Source organism: Carcharodon carcharias, chromosome 15 (genome assembly GCF_017639515.1).
Source record: "Carcharodon carcharias isolate sCarCar2 chromosome 15, sCarCar2.pri, whole genome shotgun sequence".
NCBI lineage: Eukaryota > Metazoa > Chordata > Chondrichthyes > Lamniformes > Lamnidae > Carcharodon > Carcharodon carcharias.
Genome location: NC_054481.1, coordinates 21,748,949 through 21,769,387, shown reverse-complemented (window position 1 = coordinate 21,769,387; position 20,439 = coordinate 21,748,949). Strand labels below are relative to the sequence as shown.

General features: G+C 42.3%; 1 protein-coding gene across 1 annotated transcript in view; it reads right to left on the bottom strand.

The window, feature by feature from the left end:
* Positions 1 to 20,439, bottom strand: part of caskin1 (CASK interacting protein 1) — a 651,886-nt gene that overhangs the window by 167,919 nt on the left and 463,528 nt on the right. The gene's annotated exons all lie outside the window — the stretch shown is intronic.

Here is a 20,439-nt window from a genome sequence, read left to right as displayed (position 1 = left end):
GGGCCTCTAGTTTCTTTCCTCCCGCCCCTCACCTCGGTCATGAGTTAACAAGTCCTCTTAGGCGTCGTGAGTGCTGTGAGCTTAGAAGCCAGGAAAATAAGCGGCCAGCACCTGCCTAACCTTTGACCCCATTCTGGAGAATTCACCTGCGTAGTTTTCAGGGTCTCAGGCTGTAATGGCCACCACAGCAGGTTACCCTGACAAAATGCACTCTCTTGGGCCATGCATGAAGGATGGTCACAGTGACAGAGTGTGATTATTGCCCAGGGAGCTATACCCCAGCATGAATTAGCACCTTCTGGAAAAGAGGAGAGAGAACCATCATTTGGTTTACAGATAATCTGCTCTATAAGCCGTCAGCCCATGCTAAGCAATAAATTTCATGCCTTGGCCAACTTCCCTCGCTTTTAGGCATTTTTCAACAATCATTACTAAAAGCAGCAAGCACTAGGCATCCTTATCAGTCAAATAACAGTTCCCACCATGCTAACTATTATCATCATCAACAGCTCCCATTCAACCCTTTGGAAATCCAAGTGAGCTACTTTTAGTTTCCGACACCAGTAATTTGGCACAGTTGGGCATTATCACAGATTAACAGGGAACATTGGTGAAAGGGCACTTAGTGAAATGTAAAAACCTGTTGGTGACTCATGATGATGGGTTTCACAATTGGACCTTCTACTTTAGATATGTTTGGTGTTGCAAGGTTTCGATATAGAACCCAGGAAACATACATTTAACCTGATGCTTTTAGCTTTACAACAAGTCTCAGCAGGGACAAATTAAAGGTCCCGGGCTGTTTTAATGAATATATCTCAGAGTTCTACATTGGCTCCATGGACATTCTCAATCTCTAAATGATTGGAGCGTTCCCAGATTGGAAAAAAATGCTGGAATAAGACTGCTGACAACAGGATAGGATATAGTAAACGGTACGTCTGATCTTGATCATTGATACAAAGTCCATCCAGCAATAGGATATTTTTCAAAGGTGAGTATTTACCCATACACTCTATGCTTTTGTTGTTTTTTATCTTCATTGCGTTGCCTTGTACAGCAAGTCCTTGCAGCCTAACAGGTATTGTTAACAATGACTGGCTCTCCTCAAATGCGGTCTATGAGAACCCCTGACACATACATTATAGTTAGGCAATGACATATAGCACTAGATGGACTCCACCGCTTTGATGCTGTTCCATCATATAAACAGCTGCAATAACTCATTGTGCTTGAGAGGTCTTCAAAATGTTAATGTCCACATTAGTGCAGTGTAGAGACAGTAGTGATAGCTGTGTTATTTTAACCACAAGGTGAAAACACATATTTTAACCTCAGATCAAATTGTAGCATTTCATCTTGTCCCAGTTAAAGGCTTTTACTTTCAAACAAAACTTGTATTCCCTTGAGTATAGACGATTTAAGAGGATTAAAAGGTTTGACAGAGTAGATAGAGTGAAATTATTTCCTCTGGTGGGAGGAGTCCAGAGCAAGGAGGCATTGCCTTAAAATTAAAGTTAGGCCATTCAGGGATGACATATGATGAAGAACATCTTCACCTAAAGAAAAGTGGAAATCTGGAACTATCTCTCCCAACAAACTGTTGAGGCTGAAGATTAGTTGGAAATTTTAAAACTGAGATTGATAGAGCTTTGTTAGGTGAGGATATTAAGGGTTACAGAACCAAACTGGACAGATGGACTTCAGATACAGATCAGCCATGATCTCATGAATGGTGAAAAAGGCTTGAGGTTGGCTGAGTGGCCTCTTCCTGTTGTGATGTCCCTAAAGCTATTAGTGGTGGCTTCTTTCCTCTTTCGAAATGGGGCTTCCCGAATTTCTGATGTTGCATAATGTGCGACACCAACTAATTGAGAATGACTCTGTTTTAATTGCACTGGCTCAGGTTAATTATACTTTGAGGTGAGAGGTAAAGAGAGAAAGATACAAGGGGTCATTAAATTAGTTCAAGAAATATTAATATCTCAGGGTCTGGTAAGGGGATCAACTTGCTGATCATTCTTACCACTTTCTGTATTTATTTGAACTGAGGAAACACACCTTGAAAACCAAGATTTGAGCTCTTTTCTACATTAGAGCAGAGGCCACACTTCAACTGGGCTTTATTGAACAAGAAATATTTTATGACATCCTGAATTCAGGAAAGGGGCTAAGTGAAAGTTTTTTCCTTCTTCTTTCATATTGCCATGTCTGGAGCAGAGAGTTTGGGATTTTGCCATTGACATTCAGCCCGATCACTAACAGCCCTGACATGTATATGTAATAAAAAAACATACAGCGACAAATCATTTATTCATTATTTGATTCACATATATAAATGCTGTTGCGCTTTTCGTCAAGGCATCAAAATATTCACCAGCACTTACCAAACTGTTGGAACCCAGTTAACCTGGTGATTGCTGCATTCCTGACCCTTTCCAATTTCCAGGTGTCCGGCTACCTTAGGTGTTGTTGACAGATTCCACCCTCCTGCCCCCAAAGGGTTCCCTATCCCTGTTGGGCAGACAACAGGGAAAGAGGGAAAACAGCTGCCACAGGAGTAGGGTCATGATGCAGGCCCCTACTTTGACAAGTGAGTGACGGATGTCGTGGGGGGTGGGGTGGGGGGGTTCAGGAGTATGACATCTGGTGAGGCTGGGTTTTAAATCATCTTTATTCGCTTCCCTTCCCACTTAAATGTCACCCTTATGCATGACGTGTGGCAAATTGCTGCTTCTTTCAGAAGCCAACCATCTGTCTCTGCTTAGCCATGCCATTAGTTGTTGACTCTTGTCCTTTTTTTTCCATTTCGGCTCCAGAACAGTGGAACAGACTGGGTACTGAAGACTAGAGTAGTATGAAAGTCATAACTACTGCCAGGAAACTGGGCATGGATTGGCACCAGTTGCTGACTGTGGTCACAAACAGGTTGACAGCTGAGTGCATAGAAGCCCTTCCTGCTGCAAAACAGAACTGGTTGCTGATGGGGCGCACACAGGTTGCGTATGTGCAGCTTGTGGTGCCTTACATCTGCGGGATTCCAGCAACGTGGAATGATTCTGGTGAAATGTGCTGTTCCCTAGTTACAGTGCATTGTTTTTAACCAACAAGTCAAACAGTCATACAGAATAGTCAACATGGTATCGCTGTGGCAAAATTGTTCCTATGGCAACCTACCCTGCTGGATTCTAGCACTATAAGGATTGCATCCATCATGTTTTACTGCTCTTCAGCTCATAGGCATCAAAGATCTTAATAGATTTTAAAGAGTTCTTCAGAAGTTATGAAAACAGTTCTTAAAGTGGTCTTTCTTGGTATTATTGCTGTTTTTTGAATATACAACTTAGTTCGATAAAATGGTTTAAACAAATTTTGGAAATGAAAAATATCAGTTTCATTTGTGAACTTAGTCCATGATCCTATAATATCATTGAGCATGTATTGATGTAGCAACTGGCTAGATCCAAGTTAGATAGGCAGTTAATTTGCAAGAGTGAATTTGTACACTAACAGTGAGCTGCTGAATGCTAATGCAAATGTAAATTTGATCTAAACCTTAAAAAGATAATTTCTTCACTATTCAATGTTTGAATATATCAAACTGTAAAATAACAACAAGCCATAGGTAACAAATGCCTCAAATTTCACTTTGGGGTCAAATGTTGTGTCCCAGTTACTCATAATTGGTTCCCATCTCCTGTGCCTGCTAACTGACTTTGGATCCTGGTCTGGCAATGCTTCTCGATTTTAAAATTCTCATCCTTTCAGCTCCCTCTGTGGTCTCCCCTCTCCCCATCTCTGTAACCTCCGGCATCCCCACAACCCCCTGGGATCTCATCTCCAAATCTGGCCTCCTGCACATTCTTGATTTTACTTGTTCCATGATTAGCAGCCATGTCTTCAGTTGCCTAGTCCCCAAGCTTTGGAATACCCTCCCTAAACATCTCCACATCACTCTCTCCTCCTTTAAGATGCTCCTTAAAACCTATTTCCTTAACCAAGATTTTGGCTATCTGAGGTAATAACTCTTTTCACAGCTTGGGTGTGGAATTTTGTTTGGTAATGATCCTGTGAAGCATTTTGCGATATTTTATGACTTTAAAAGTTCGATATAAATGCAAGTTGTTGTAGTTATTGTGCTATATTTCACACATAATGGGCCAGTGGGAGCCCCGAATCACCTCATTTCAGGAAGACCCATTTCTTGATATCATGTGGAGTGAATTAAATTGGCTGAAGACTGGCATCTGTGATGCAGGGAACCTCAGGAGGAGGCCGAGTTGGATTATCCACACAGTACTTCTGGCTGGAGATGGTGCCAATGTTTCAGCCTTATCTTTTGCACTGGTGTGCTGGGCTCCCCCATCATTGAGGATGGGGATATTTGTGGTGCCTCCTCCTTTAATGAGTTGGTTAATAGGCTGCCACAATCTCATGGACTGGCTATAATTGCTTTGCCATATTATCTAGATGCTGACAGCGATAAGTCCACTATTACCGCCAGACCCCTTCTGAACCTCCCTGTGCTAATTCTGTTCCATCCAATTTGCACTAATGATGCACATTGTTCAACCAATGTGCAACATTGTGAGTATTAAAATTTGCCATCCATATTTACAAACCAAATGTTTGCTAGACATAGGAAGGCAAAGTTTGTCTGTACTGTTTCAAGTACTGAATATTTTTCATTTACCTTTTCTATACAAAATAACCTATCTGCTTGTTGTACAGCCTGAATCTTGTTCTGAGAAAGTCCTTAGTTAAAATAACATTGATGATATAATGGCATGTGGTATATCCCAGCAAGCTGGAGTACTGCAGGAAGTTTTCTCTGTTTCAATCCCTGAGTCTTACTAGAATTTACCTAGACACTCAGTAAGCAAAGGCACAGTCCAGATCATAGGTGGGTGTGAAGTTCAATGACAGGAGTGCTTAGCGATACAGAAAGCCTGTAGAATGCTGAACGTGAGCAAATAAGAAAGATAAATGCATATAGGACTGAGATATCTGGGCTCTAAGGTCCAGAATGCCTGGACTTGGGAGCCAAATCTGATTTATGAGCCACATTTTGGACTCGACTTCCATAGCTTTTGAGATGTGGGCAGCACATCTGATAGTTATTGCCAAACCCTAATTACTCTGAGAAGATGGTGGTAATTGAATGGCTACTTTGGGGATAATTAAGAGTCAACTATTTGAAACTGGAGTTACACCTAGGCCAGAAGAAGTAGGGTGGCAGGTTTTGTATCCCAAACATATATTAATAAACCAGCTTTTCTCCCTCCAATAATCAAACAGCTTTTGTTGTTACCAGTTTTCTTTTATTTCCAGGTATTGTATCCGAATTCAAATTCCCAAACTGCCCTGCTGGGATTTGAGTTCACATTTTGTGGACTGGTTAATCCAAGTCTCTGGTTTATAGTGCACGAACATAGCTACAGCACTACCCATCAATCTGCTAAACAATGATAATCAACTCTAAATTTCATTAAAACAATAACAGAGGAATTTGACACAAGTGTATTAACCAATGTGCTAAAAATAGCACACAAAGCAACTTCACTAAGGTGATGACAATGGCTGAATGGGGGGAGGAATCGTCCTTCAGTCGAAGCTACAGGAGAGAATAGGGAATAAAGAGAAGCAAATAGATGTAGAAGGCTGGCGAATAAATCCAGCTATCTTCTGTGGGTATTCTGCAGCTCAGGAGGACAGTAAGATAAAGAAGGGAGAAATTGAAAGGGCAAATATTTATTGCCCAAAAAGAAACTCTTCATTTACATTTAATTACAATTATGGAACTGCCCTATTTCATTTTTTAAATTACTTTTTGGCCGCTTAACACATCAATAAACATTACTGTCAGCAGGCACATTTTGAGGTTATTTGGTTGTCAAAACAAACCATCATTTTGCTGAGGTAAGCAGAACACAATTGTTCGAGGAATCCCACAGCCTTTAGTGTCACTTGCCAGCTGAAAACATGCAGTCAAGATAAGGACATAAGAAATAGGAGCAGGAGTAGGCCATACGGCCCCTTGAGCCTGCTCCACTATTCAATACGAACATGGCTGAGGCCATCTTGACTTACCTGCCTGTTCCCCATAACCCTGGATTCCCTACACTTCAAAAATCTGTCTGTCTCCGCCTGGAATGTATTCAATGACTCTGCCTCCGCAGCTCTTCAGGGTGGAGATATTCACGACCCTCAGAGAAGAAATTCCTTCTCACCTCTGACTTAAATGGGGGAACCCTTATTCAGAAACTATGCCCCTTAGTTCTAATTTCACCCACAAGGGGAAACATCCTCTTAGCACCCAGCTTGTCAAGTCCCTCCAGAATCTTATATGTTTCAATTAGATCACCTCTCATTCTTCTAAACTCCAATGAATGTAGGCCCAATCTGCTGAACCTTTCCTCATAAGACAGCCCTTTCATCCCAGGAAGCAACCGAGTCAACCTTCTCTGAAGTGCCTCCAAGGCAAGTATATCTCTGCTTAAATAAGGAGACCAAAACTGAATACAATACTTTAAGTGAAGTTTCATCAATGCTCTTTATAGTTCTATCAAGACTTGCCTACTTTGATACTTCATTCCCCTTGCAATAAGGATCAATTTGCCTTCCTAATCACCTGCTGTACCTGTATGTTGACTTTTTGTGTTTCATGTACAAGGACACCCAGGTCCCTCTGCATCACAGTGTTCTGTAGTCTCTCTCCATTTGAGTAATATTTTCTTTCTATCAAAGTGAATAACATCACATTTTCCAACATTATAGACCACCTCCCAAATTTTGCCCACTCACTTAACCTATCCATCTACCTTTGCAAACTCAGTCTTAAAAGAGAGATATCTTATTCTTAAACAGTGTCCCCTAGTTCTAGTCAGCCCCACAATCAGAAACATCCTCCTGGCATCCACCCTGTCAGGTCCCATCAGGATCTTACACGTTTCAATAAGATCACCTCTCATTCTCCTCAAATCTTGCTGCCTGTTTTTGTATTTCTCGCTAGCTTACTATTGTAAATTATTTTCTCCCTCTGTATTTTCTTTTGCCATCCTTTGCTTGTTTCTGATATTTTCCTAACCTTCTGGCCTACCATCAATCTCCACAACATTGTCTGCCTTTTCTTTCAATTTGATACCATTCTTGACTTCATAGTTAGCTACAGGTAACTCATTCTTCTCATCGGCTGGAATTTTATGGACTCATTGTGGCAGGGACAGAGCCGTAAAATGCAACAAGCCATTCTAAACTCCACTGACTTCAGCAGGACCATCAAATCCTGCTGGCATTAAATTCCGCCCACAGAGTCTTTATTTCTCAATGGAATATATCTTTATGAGAATTATGAAATATCACCTTGAATGCCTGCCACTGCTTACCCAATGTCTTATCTTCTAATCTATTTTTCGAGTCTATTTTTCCCAATCTTTCATGCTTATGCAAATTACCTTAATTCAAGCTAAGACACCAGTTTCTCACTCTCAAACTAAATATGAAAGTCTACTAAATTATGATCACTCTTCCCTAGAAGATCCTTTGCTTTGAATCATGAACTAATCTGATCTCGTTAAGCATTACTGGCTCTGCTTTATCGCTATATTTTTTCTAATCTACTGATGTTTGTGTCCTAGTCTGTTGTCATAATGAGACAGAAAATGTGACCGGCCTACTAATCTCAATGTTGTATTGTTAGCCTTTGAAGATTGCCTAGGCCCAGTTGCTCAGAGGTATTTATACAAATGTAAGGTGTTTCTCACAGAAAAGAGCTAAGGAAACAGAAAATTCTCATTAAATGTTGTAGCTCAATGCACTCTTTCAGAGTGCAGAGCATTTGAGAAATTGCAAATAGATCGAATCTAGAATGTCTTGGATTGGCAAATTGAACTCTTTCCGATAAAGATGCACATGAACTGTATTGGAGGAAAGTACAGAGGAGCACTTGCCAAGCTTTGTGCATTCCCTCAGGGTAAAAGAAAAGAAGACTTAGAGAAAGACAATTGCTGTGACGCAAAATATGAACCGTGTAAGCTTCTTCGGCTCTCATTCGTTACTGGCCTTTCTACCCCAGGGAAAAGCACAAGATCAAAGCTTAGAAATTGTTTGACTTTGCATGCTTTTGGGTGCTAACAGCACAATATAAATCTGAGTTTCAGAACTAGATTTTTTAATAGAAAAGTGTTTGCAGTGATGCACGCTTAGAGACTGGGCATGAAGGAGATGTTTAGATCAAACAGAGCAAAGCTGAGCTTTTCCATGATCGACTCCAATTTGGTTGCCTTTGTTTTCCCCCCCAGACCAGATGCGTAGAACTATGAGGCATCATAAATCTGTACCAGGGAGTGTGAGCTGGAACCATGCACTGGAGCCAAGGTAACCTAGGAGATTCTGGGATTTAGAAATGGAAACAGAGCACGTGCCAACTGCAGATCAGTCAGCATCTGAAAGCGAATGTTTGTGTTTCGGTTAGCAACTCATCATCAGGACTGTGCAATCGGGCAGCTCAAACTCCTTTATGGGAGAGGCTAAAACCTGCACAAAGCAAAAGGGAGAAGAGATGCGAACAGTTGGAGGTCAGGTAGTTATTTCTGTTTAAATTTCGAAATGATAGATTATGTCGAGGCTTCACTTACTTTTATGTCAACACATAAATTGAGAAAGGGTCAAATTATAAAGTTGAGCTTTATATTTTCCCCTTGCATTTACAATAAGCATCATCTGTACTCATTTTCACTAATATGAGACCTCACCTATTTCCCCATTAACATTGGGTATTGTTGGTCATGCCTTAATTGTCTAGGCCCTACGCTCTGGAATTCCCTCCTTAAACCTCTCCACCTCTCTACCTCACTTTCCTCCTTTAATAACCTCCTTAAAACCTGTCTCTTTAAACAAGCTTTTGGTTGCTTGCCCTAATATCTCCTCATGTGGCTGTGTCAAATTTTGTTTACTTAGGCCTCTGTGAAGCACCTTGGGATATTTTATTGTTAAAGGCACTATATGTATATATATATATATATAGGAATTGTCTGTCTTTTCCTGAAATTCAAGGGGAATGTTGGAGGGTGAAATGTGAATAAGGACAGATTGATGTAAGGCTTGAAGAAGCTGGGACAGAAATGGTTTCTTTCCGAGAGAAATGAGTTGGCTGTTGGCAGCTCGTTGACTTGGATAGGATCACAATTAATAAAGATATTCATAAATAGTTTTAAGAGTAGCTTAAAAGACCTCTAACCCTCCTCCCCGACAGCCAGCTACAGCTGTTTACCAATAATATCAAATGCGTTATTGCTCTATTCTAGAATAAGGTTTTAAAATGGTCTTGTCTGAAAAGAAGCCATCACTTCAGGGTTGAAGTGTAGAACTTGTGGACAGTCCAGGAAATATTGGCTTAGATTTCCAGCTTTGAACAGGTTTGTGAACAGCAACTGTGCCCGAGGTAGATTTCATTACCTCAGATATAGATAGCAAGGAGCTAACAATGAAAAGATGATTCATTACTAATGCTCAGCACTATTCTCTTAAATCAGGAGCCCATGTGTTACTCATATGGAGTGAAGACAGTGGGTGGAATTTAATCTTGGAAATAGGGTCTCACCCGCCAGTTGGAGAATGTTGGGGATGGCCCAATGGAATTAAGTGCCCATCAGGCATTTAACTGGCCAGCGTTGGGCTTTCCCCAGGATTTAGGATCCCAGGGGCAGAGATCTCGCCTTCTGAGAGCTGCCATCGAATCAGAGATCAGCAACTCCCCACTGCTGGCAGCATCATGGGGAGCGATGTCTGCTGCCGGTAATGCACCTAGGGAAAGGCCTAGGATCCCCGATGGACCTAGTCCACAGATGAGTGAAGCATGATGGTGGGGAGGAGATCTTCAGCTAGGTGGGGGGATGGGGCGGGGGAATGGGATTCAGAAGAAAGGGTAGGGGGCGGCTTTCAGCGCCCCTACCCACCCCGATGGCAGGTCTTTTGGTCAGACAGTGTGCCTTTGAACGAACGACCCCCTTGGGAGGACCAGTCTATATTGTGAGTTCCCGCATAAATTGCCCACTTAAGGAGTTCAATTAGCATCTAGGCGGAAGGTTGTCCACAAGCTTTCCTGCTCCGGAAATCAGGTGGAGTTGAACACATGGCAGGGTACCCACCCCACACCCTCCTGTCTGATCAAATGCCCCCTCTCCCTGCCTCCAAACTCGCCTCCAGGGGAGGCATTAAATTCTGCCCCAGGCATGGGCTTCTGGTGAAGCAGACGTAACTCAATCTCCACTTTAATACCACATGCTCTGTCCTTAAGCTAAGATGGTACTTTATCTTAACATTAGATTCAGTTCAATTGTGAAAACTTAGGGCAATTTCAGAAGCAAAGTAATAGCATTTGTTTAGAGCACAGGAGTTTCCCTGCCATTCAGGCTGAAGTGCTGGGAGACAAAAGCTGTTGGGCTACAGCGCCAGCTCAGGTGGGAGGAGGTAATTGTAGCATGACAGATTTACACAAACATGTCTGGAAGCAGCATGGCATTGAGCTCAAGACTAAAATCAAACTGTACCAGACCACTGTCCATGCCACCCTGCTGAGTGGCACAGAATCTTGGGTCTGCTATAGGTACCACATCAAAGCTCTGGAACACTTCCACTAAAGACATCTGAAGTCCATCAATCGCAGGGGAAAATCATAAACAACAAGCTTCTCCATCGTGCTGGGCTCAACATCATGGAGACTTCCCTCTAAAAAATTCCATTTAGATGGACAGGTCACGACCCCTGGAAAAGAATATAAGAACCAAAGGATTAATTGCAGGATTAGGCCATTTGGGTCCCTTGAGCCTGCTCTGCCATTCAATATGAGCATGGTTGATCTTGTTGTGGCCATAGATGATTACAGAATCTCCACATAGAACTTCTATGGGAAACTGTCCCAGGGCAAAGAACGTCATGGTGGGCAGTACAAACAATATAAGGGAAACCTTAAGAAAAGAGCCTTACAAACTTCTGCATTGCAGGTCATCTCTCGTGGGAAAATACTGCAGTCCACGTGGAGGCAAGCACTGAAATTTTGTTCAGCATGTTTTGAGGATCATCTACACCAAATTCACAACATCTGACAAGCTCAGAGGGAGGCCAGAGGTGCAGCAGCTGCTGAAGTTCCCCAAACACCAACAATGACAATATGAACTGCCAGTTCTGTGGACGTTCATGCCAATCCTGCATCAGGATCTTCAGTCATGAGAAATCATTGACAGCTTGGATATACTTGAACAAACAACTGTCTGCCATGGATTTGCAGAGATACGTTCCATCATAAATGAAGACATAGAAATTTCTAATGGGAGTGCAGGGAGACATGGGAATTTTGATACATGACAGATAAAGGCGAATAGATGATCACTTCAACTGGCGAAAACACTCAGTGACAAAGCTCATTTTGTCCTTCCAAGTTTGGGTTGTGTCTGGAGAGAATACTTCCCAGAGTTGTAGAATTTTATAGCACAAAAAGAAGCCATTGAGTCCACCTTGGCTGTGCTAGCTCTCTGAAACAATGAACCATTTCACTAGCCTTTCCCCAAACTGCTGAAATAATATATTTTCCAATATTTGTCCATTTTAAACAATTATGAATTCTGCTTCCAACTTGATTTCTGGTCAGGGATTCCCATGTGAGGTGATCTTGTGGCACAGTGGGTAGCGACCCTGCCTCTAAGCCAGAAGCTTTGGGTTCAAGTCCCACCCCAGCATTTGATGGCCCAGGAAGGTATGTTCACAATGTGGTCAAACAGGGTTGAGTATCAACCTGTAAGTCCTTCCAACACACGCTAATGATAGGTGGTAAGAGCAGGGAAGATTCCTGGTCAGCCATGTCATGGAAAGAAAATTGGAGCCTCTTTCATCACTGTATGTTGCCCCGAACTGCAACATGCATGAAAAATTGCATGTTGCCAAAGCAACCTGGACTAAGTGAGGGGTGGGGGTATTCATCAGTTGGCTGGATGGCAGATCAGATTGATTGTCAACTTGGGGTTTGATCCCCATTCTGGCTGTGATGGATTTGGGGCCTGCCTCCTTGCCCTACCTAAGGTGGAAGTCATGGTGCTGTGCTGTGGGGTGGACCTTTGCTTGGGCCAGAGAACTGAAGAAGAAGATTCCCATGTCCTAGCAACATGAGGGGTTTGGATGAGGTGGAGAGAAACTGTCTCCCCTGGCTGGAGGATCTGTAACCAGAGGAGGTGGAATTAAGATAATTGGCACAAAATCCAGAGAGAGAATGAGGAGAAATTTATTTATGCAGTGAGTTGTTATGATCTGGAATATGAGGAATGAAAGGAGATTCAGCAATAATTTTCAAAAAAGATATTTAGTTGAAAAGGAGAACTTTGCAGGACTATGAAGAAAAAGTAAGGGAATGGGGCTGATGTAGACACATGCACAATGGGCCAAATGGCCACCTTCTGTGCTATACGATTCTCTAATTCTACTCTGTGTAAAGAAAAATCTAACGTCTGCTCTTGTTCCTTTGACGACAATCTGAAATCTATGCCTTCTAGTTACTGACTCAGTGGCTAAAGAAATAGCTTTTCCAGTTCATTTCATCAAAATCTCTCCTCATTTTGAATGCCTATATTTGATCTACCTAACACGAGGGTGAAGTAATTGGAAAAGCAATGCAAGGTGATGAACTAAGTGCACCGCACAAGAAGCCCACTGACGCACAATGAAGTGGATTGGCTTTTAAGTATAATTTTTTTCTATTATACATTGGAATCGATGGGTTGAATAAGCCCAGTGACAACTTTGAATCGGGAATAATTTGTTAGACGGTGTTTCTTAAATTAGCACTTGCATATTTTCTTAACAGAACTTTCAAAGCCCAATTTAACACCTATAATGAGCTTGTGTGTACTCTTCTATTTAGCGCAACCCTCTCTGAAATCAGGTGTTGTGTAGAGGCGCTCGTAAATTACACTGAACCTTGTTGTAGGGTGGCTGAGTTCTACTATTAATGATAGAGCTGATCTGCAGACACCGCTTGGGTGGAAACTTTATAAGTTTGTTTACAATTTGCTCAGCAGCAACTACACTTCTGCTTTCAACTCTAACTCTATTTCTACACAAAAACAGAATTACCTGGAAAAACTCAGCAGGTCTGGCAGCATCGGCGGAGAAGAAAAGAGTTGACGTTTCGAGTCCTCATGACCATTCAACAGATCTAGTTCTGTTGAAGGGTCATGAGGACTCGAAAGGTCAACTCTTTTCTTCTCCGCCGATGCTGCCAGACCTGCTGAGTTTTTCCAGGTAATTCTGTTTCTGTTTTGGATTTCCAGTATCCGCAGTTTTTTGTTTTTATCTATCTTTACACTGCCTTCTGAGGTAGCCCACACTACTCTCCTATTGGTTACTACAGATCATGTGATCTTGCCTAACACGTATTATTCTTAAAGGTACATCACACATTAAACCATAATTACTACAAACCCACAGTACAGAAAGAGCCCATATGGCCCAATTGGTCTGTGTCAGTGTTCATGGTCCACACGAGCCTCCATCTATCTCACTACCTCTCACCTGATCAGCATAACCTTCTATTTCTTTCTCCCTCATGTGTTTATCTAGTTTTCCCAGAAATGAATGCCAGCTATTTGGCTCAACCACTCCATGGGGTCGTGAGTTCCACATTCGAACCCATCTCTGGGCCCTGAATTTGGGAAGTTTGTCTAAATCATGCAGTAAAGGTGATTTGTTATCTTATTCTGAAGTACAGGACCTCACAGTTGCTTCCTAAGTAAACTACTTATGTTTAGGCATATGCTAAAGATACTGTGGTTATTGCATCTCTGAACTTGTCTCTTTTAAACCTTTAAATACACCATCCTACACACATTTCATCCTCCCTGCAGCCATACTGCCCTCAGATTGAGGCTCACCTTGTCTAGTTCTGCCTTAGGATATCAAAATGGTCCAACGTGTCCCCTTCTCAGTCTACCCATTTCTCCTACTGCCTGTAGTATGACCACACCATTTCTTTATTTGCCTAGTCCACCTGGGATGGATTTTCTCAAAAGGTAACTAGTCCCGCTGCTGGACCCAAGCCCACATGGGCAGGCAGCAGGACCCTGGGTTAAGTGCCCTTTGTTTCTCCTTGAGGAGTAGATTGTTAATTGTTGTGGCTGATTTAAGTTAGCTGATTTCATGGATGCGGTCAAATGTGGAAGATGTTGCAATTACTATGAGATCTCGGCTCGCTGGTAGAATTCCAGTAACATTGTCTTCCGATCCAGTTGATACAATAGTTCCACAGGAGATAGGTAGAAGGTACAATGTTTTAACCTACTTCCTCTGCTGAAAACTTCCTTGATACTCCCTGTGTCACTAGCAATCTATATGTAGTGTCTGCAGACTGGCCTGTTATACTTCACCCATTGTGTGTTTCCAGGAGGTTTTGGGTGGGTTTGCCTGTGGCAGCCATTGTTTCAACATCCAGGGCTTTGCATCTTAATATAAAAGCAAAATACTGCAGATGGTGGAAATCTGAAACAAAAACAAAAATAGCTGGAAGAGCTCAGCAGGTCTGACAGCATCTGTGGAGAGGAATACAGTTAACGTTTCGAGTCCGTATGACCCTTCATCAGAACTAAGGAAAAATAGAAATGAGATGAAATATAAGCTGGTTGGGGGGTGTGTGGGGGGGGGGGGGGGGGGGGGGGGGGGCGGGCGGAGAGGAGGTTGCGGGGGGTGGTGGTGGGGGGTGTGGTGGTGGTGGGACAGGTACAGCTGGATAGAGGACCAGTGATAGGTGGAGGCAAAGAAGAGATTGTCATAGACAAAAGGACAAAGGGGTGTTGATGGTGGTGATTTTAGCTATGGAAAGTGCTAATGGTGACATTAAGGGAGAAAGCAGGACAAGCTAGTGACAGATAGCCCTAGTGAGGGTGGGGTGGGGGGGGGGGAAAGAATCAAAATGGGCTAAAAGGTGGATATAAAACAATGAATGGAAATACATTTAAAAATATTAGAAATAGGTGGGAAAAGAAAAATATATATTAAAAAAAATGGCATCTTAATATCTCTTCCTTAGACAGTGACGAGTTTCGATGGATCTTTGATTTATAGGAAATGTCCCTCTCCTCACACACCCCGAGGGTGTCATGTTTGCTTTTTCACCTTTACCTTAGAAGGCGGCCGTGAATTTTTAAGGAGTTTGTTCTGTCTCATTTCCAATTGCAAAATTTCCAGTCAGTTGAAAGTTGAAAAGTCACATTTTCAAAAACAAAGGGGCATAGCCTCATGACAGGTAATCTGTGGTTAAGTTTCAATAATGCTTCAATCTATAGTCAAACACACTTAGAGCACAAGATAAAACCTCAAATCCAAATTCCAGGTCAGCCTTAATTAGACCAAAGCTGGCATTTGGAGCAATCAGAACTTTAATTCCGATTAGTGCTCACCTGTCCCTTTCAGGAAACATGTGATACAAGCAGAGAAACAGTGCACTGAGCACCAGCATATTGGAGATGGTGGCCCTGGTTTTCTGATAAGGAACAGCAAATAGCTGAATTACATCATTAGCCCCACAAGGTAGATAACTTAAAATGCTAACGTGTCACATAACGTGGACATTTTCTATCTCGGTTCATTGTGGGCTAGTTTGGAAAGAGGGATCTATCTGTGTCTGTCTTTGTTTCCTACATTACAATAGAGACTACACTTCAAAAGGTATTCCATTTGTTGTAAAGCTCTTTGGGACATCCTGAGTTCATGAAAGGTGCAATACAAGTCTTTCTTCCATCGTTTGTTTTTTGTCTTCCTGTTGCTTAGCTTGTATGGGTAGAAGGGAAAACGTATGGGCTCACGATTGTAAGATGTGAGTTCAAATCCCACCGCAGAAGTTGGGAATTTAATTTCAGTTATCTAGATAGGTTTGGAATGGAAATTTGCTGATGATACAAAGATAGGTAGGAAAGTTGTGAAGAGGATACAAAGAGTCTGCAAAGCGATACAGCTAGATTAAGTGACTAGGCAAAAACTTGACAGTCGGAGTATAATGTGGGAAAATGTGAGGCTGTCTGCTTTGGTGGGAAGAGTAGAAGAAAAGAATATTAGTTAAATGGGGAAAGACTGCAAAATGCTGCAGTACAGAGGAATCTGGGTGTCCTTGTACATGAATCACAAAAAGTAGCAGGTACGACAAGTAAGTAGGAAGGGAAATGGGATGCTGGCCTGTATTTCAAGGGAATGGAGTATAAAAATGGGGAAGTCTTGCTACAACTATACACGATATTGATGAGACCACTCCTGGAGTACTGCTTACAGTTTTGGTCTCTTTACTTAAGGAAGGATATACTTACGTTGGAAGCAGTTCAGAGAAGGTTCATGAGGTTGATTCCTGGGATGACATGTTTGTCTTATGAGAAAATGTTGAGCAGGTTGGGCCTGTACTCATTGGAGTTTGGCAGAATGAGAGGTGATCTTATTGAAACATCTTATATTCTGATGGGGCCTGACATATGAACATATGAATTAGGAGCAGGAGTAGGCTACTCAGCCCCTCGAGCCTGGTCCACCATTCAATAAGATCGTGGCTGATCTGAATGAAATCTCAACCCCACATTCCTTCCTACCCCCGATAACCTTTTACCCCTTGTTAATCAAGAATCTATCTAGCTCCGATAGATATTCAAAGTCTCTGATTCCACCACCTTTTGAGGAAGAGAGTTCCAAAGACTCACAAACCTCTGAGAGAAACCATTTCCCCTCATCTCTGTCTTAAATGAGTGACTCCTTATTTTTAAACTGCGACCCCTAGTTCTAGATTGTCCCACTAGAGGAAATATCCTCCCTACATCCGCCCTGTCAAGACCCCTCAGGATCTTAAAGGTTTCAATTAAGTTACCTCTTATTCTTCTAAATTCCAGTGGATACAAGCCTAACTGTCCAGACTTTCCTTATAAGCCAACCCAAACAATCCTGGTATTAGTTTAATAAACCTTCTCTGAACTGCTTCTAATGCATTTACAGCCAATGCTGTACACAATATCCCAGATGTGGTCTCACCAGTGCCCTGTACAACTGAAGCATAACCTCCCTACCTTCACAGTCAATTCTTCTCACAATAAATGATAACATTCAATTAGCTTTCCTAATTACCTGCTCTACCTGCATACTAACCTTTTGTGATTCATGCACCACGGCACCCAAACCCTTCTGATTCTCAGAGTTCTTCAGTCTCTCACCATTTAGATAATAAGCTTTTATATTCTTCCTGCCAAAATGAACGATTTTACAGTTGCCCACATTATACTTCATTTGCCAGATCTTTGCCCACTCATTTAACCTGTCACTTTGTAGCCTCCTTACATCCTCTTCACAATTTATTTTCCTGCCTACCTCTGTGTCATCAGCAAATTTAGCAACCGTTCCTTTGGTCCCTTCATCCAAGTCATTAATATAAATTGTAAAAAGCTGAGGCCCTGTGGCACACCACTCGTTACATCTTGCCAACCTAAAAAAGACCCATGTATGCCAACCCTCTGCTTCCTGTTAGCTAGCGAACCTTCTATCCATGCCAATATGTTACTCCCTACACCATGAGCTTTTATTTTCTGCAATAACCTTTGATGTGGCACTTTATCAAATGTTTTAAGCACAGTACATCCACCAGTTCCCCTTTAACCACACTACATGTGACTCCTGTAAAGAACTCCAATAAAGTGATTAAACATGATTTCCCTTTTACAAAACCATGTTGACTCTGCCTGACTGCCTTGAATTTTTTTAAGTGTCCTGCTATAACATCTTTAATAATAGCTTCTGACATTTTCTCTACGACAGATTATAGGCTAACTGGCCTATAGTTTCTTGGTTTCTGTCCCCTCTCTTTTTGAATAAAGTAGTTATAATTGCTATTTTCCAACCTAATGGAACCTTCCCCTAATCTAGGGAATTTTGGAAAATTCAGGGTAGATGCTGATGAGGTGTTTCCCCTCATGGGGGAATCTAGAACTAGGGGCAACATTTTCCCCCCGTCGGGGGGGGGGGGAAGTGCGGGAGCGGGCACGGGTGGGCAGGCTTCCGATCGGCGCCCCAGGTGGGGGGGTGCTGCCATTTTACATGGGCGGGCCAATTAAGGCCCGCCCAGCGCGTGACGACCACCAGGAGGTGCTATGCCCTCTCTGTGCGGGCGGAGAGGGGTGGGATTCCCTCAGCTGGGGAGTGCACTCTTTCGTGCAGGCAAAGTGCTGCCTCAGGGAGATTGGCTCCGATTTAAAACTTTCAATAAAGGCGGTAAAAAAATTTCCCTGCCATGTCTCCTCATGTGAAACTGTCACATAAGTTGGGACATATCCATAACTTTTATTTAAACATTTAATAAAAAAATTAAATACCCTCATGCCGCCCATGGATGAGGGTTTCATGCTTTTTCCGAAGCCCGCTGGGGCTCCTGGCCTGCCCGCCAACCTTAAGGTCCATCAATCATGTTAATTAGTTTTTTAATGGCCTTGATAGGCCATTGACAGTTCGGTGGGCGTGCAGCTGACACATCGCCCCCGCTCGCCGACTGGAAGATGCTGCCCCAGGTCTCACATTTAAGACGGAGATGAGGAGGTTCTTCTCTCAGAGGGTCATGAGTCTTTTGAGTTCCCATCCACAGAGAGCAATGTAGGCTGGGTCATTGAATCTATTCAAGGCTGAGTTAAACAAATCATTGATTGACAAGGGAGTCAAGGGTTATCGAGGACAGGCAGGAGAGTGGACTTAAGGCCATAATCAGATCAGCCATGATCTTTCTGAATGGTGGAGCAAGCTTGATGGGCTGAATGGCCTACTCTTGCTCCAATATCTTACAAAGCAAATATCAGTAATAAAACTACAGGGTCGTTATAAAAAGCCATCTGGTTTATTAATGGTCTTTAGGAAAGAAAATCTGCCATCCTTACCTAGTCTGGTCCATACCTGATTCCAGACCCACAGCAATGTGGTTGATTCATAACAGACCTATGAAATGGCTTAATAAGCTACTGAGTTGTATTCAACCTTCTCAACAACAACCCCTTATATTTACAGAGTGCCTTTAACGTAATAAAATGTCCCACGACACTCCACATGAGCATTAAGAAGCAACATTAGACATTAGACGATGGTAAGGCAGATAGCTGAAAGCTTGGTTAAAGAGGGAAGCTTTAAGGGGCTTCTTAAAAGAAGCAAGAGAGGTAGAAAGGCAGAGGGTTTTAGAGAGGGAATTCTGGAGCTAAGGATGTGGCACCTGAAGGCAGGGCCACCAAGGTGAAGACAGTTAGGGATGGACAATAAATTCTGATCTTACTGGTGATGCCTACATGCTATGAATGAATAAAAAGAAATGGCCGATCCAGAAACCATGCAGGTTGGAGGACCATCTCCCTACTTCTTGTTGTCAAGACTGCAGGGCCACGTCATCTGTATGTCAGTGGTGTAAAACACAGTCTGGGTCCAACTGGATACAGACAAGACAAACGTTCTGTTTCTAGCACTTTGCATGTAACAAAATGGAACTGCTCTACCGACATAGTCGACATTTTCTAGATCAGATTTACATATATATGGATTCCACTTAAAAAGGCAGGTCAATACATGAATAAAATATGTGAGTAAGCTGACTGGTTCCTGCATCAGCTATGAAAAAGATTGATAGCAGGTTTGTTTTTTTTTCCCTCAAGGGATGAATATTTCATTCCCTGTGTGCAGTTGCAACATCTACCACTTGCTAATTAGAATTTGAGCCATTTGACTGAAGAAATTACACTTGAAGTTCGAAGTCAATTATCTTGAATGGCAAAGTTTACAAGGGTTAAGAGGGATACCAGCCCACATACCGAGCCTTGGTAAACTTGGCAGGTTAAGCTGGCCAACAGCCAGACATTGATTGACTTCAGGTTGGATTGCTTGCCCAATACAGAATTGTACTCTTTGGGATGATACAGACTGTAATGCGCAATTTCAGCTATGTCCCCTTCAAGGTCAGTGTACTGGGCTCAGTGCAGGTCGTAACAAGCAGGAAACCAGGCCATTGCTGATGCAGTCAGGGTTGATACATCCTCACACGCTACATAGAGATTCAACCTTTAGTAGAAGTGCATGGCTGATTATTAACCCAGTAAAAATAGCAAATGCTCTCTTGATCAACTTGCAGGTGTGCTTTTATGCAAATTCAGTGCTTTCCATACCTTGGACCTCCTCCTGGTCTAACGTGATCTAATTGATACAAACTGAAAGCATTTGTGGTTTTTGCCTCTGTACTAGCTAAAAAAAATGGAAAGTCTTGCATTTATATAGCTCCTTTCGTAACCTCAGGACATCTTAAAGTGCTTTGTATCCAATGAACTACTTTTGAAATGTAGTCACTATTGTAACACAGAAACCAATCTGTGCACAGCAAGCTCCCACAAACAGCAATATGATGATGATGAT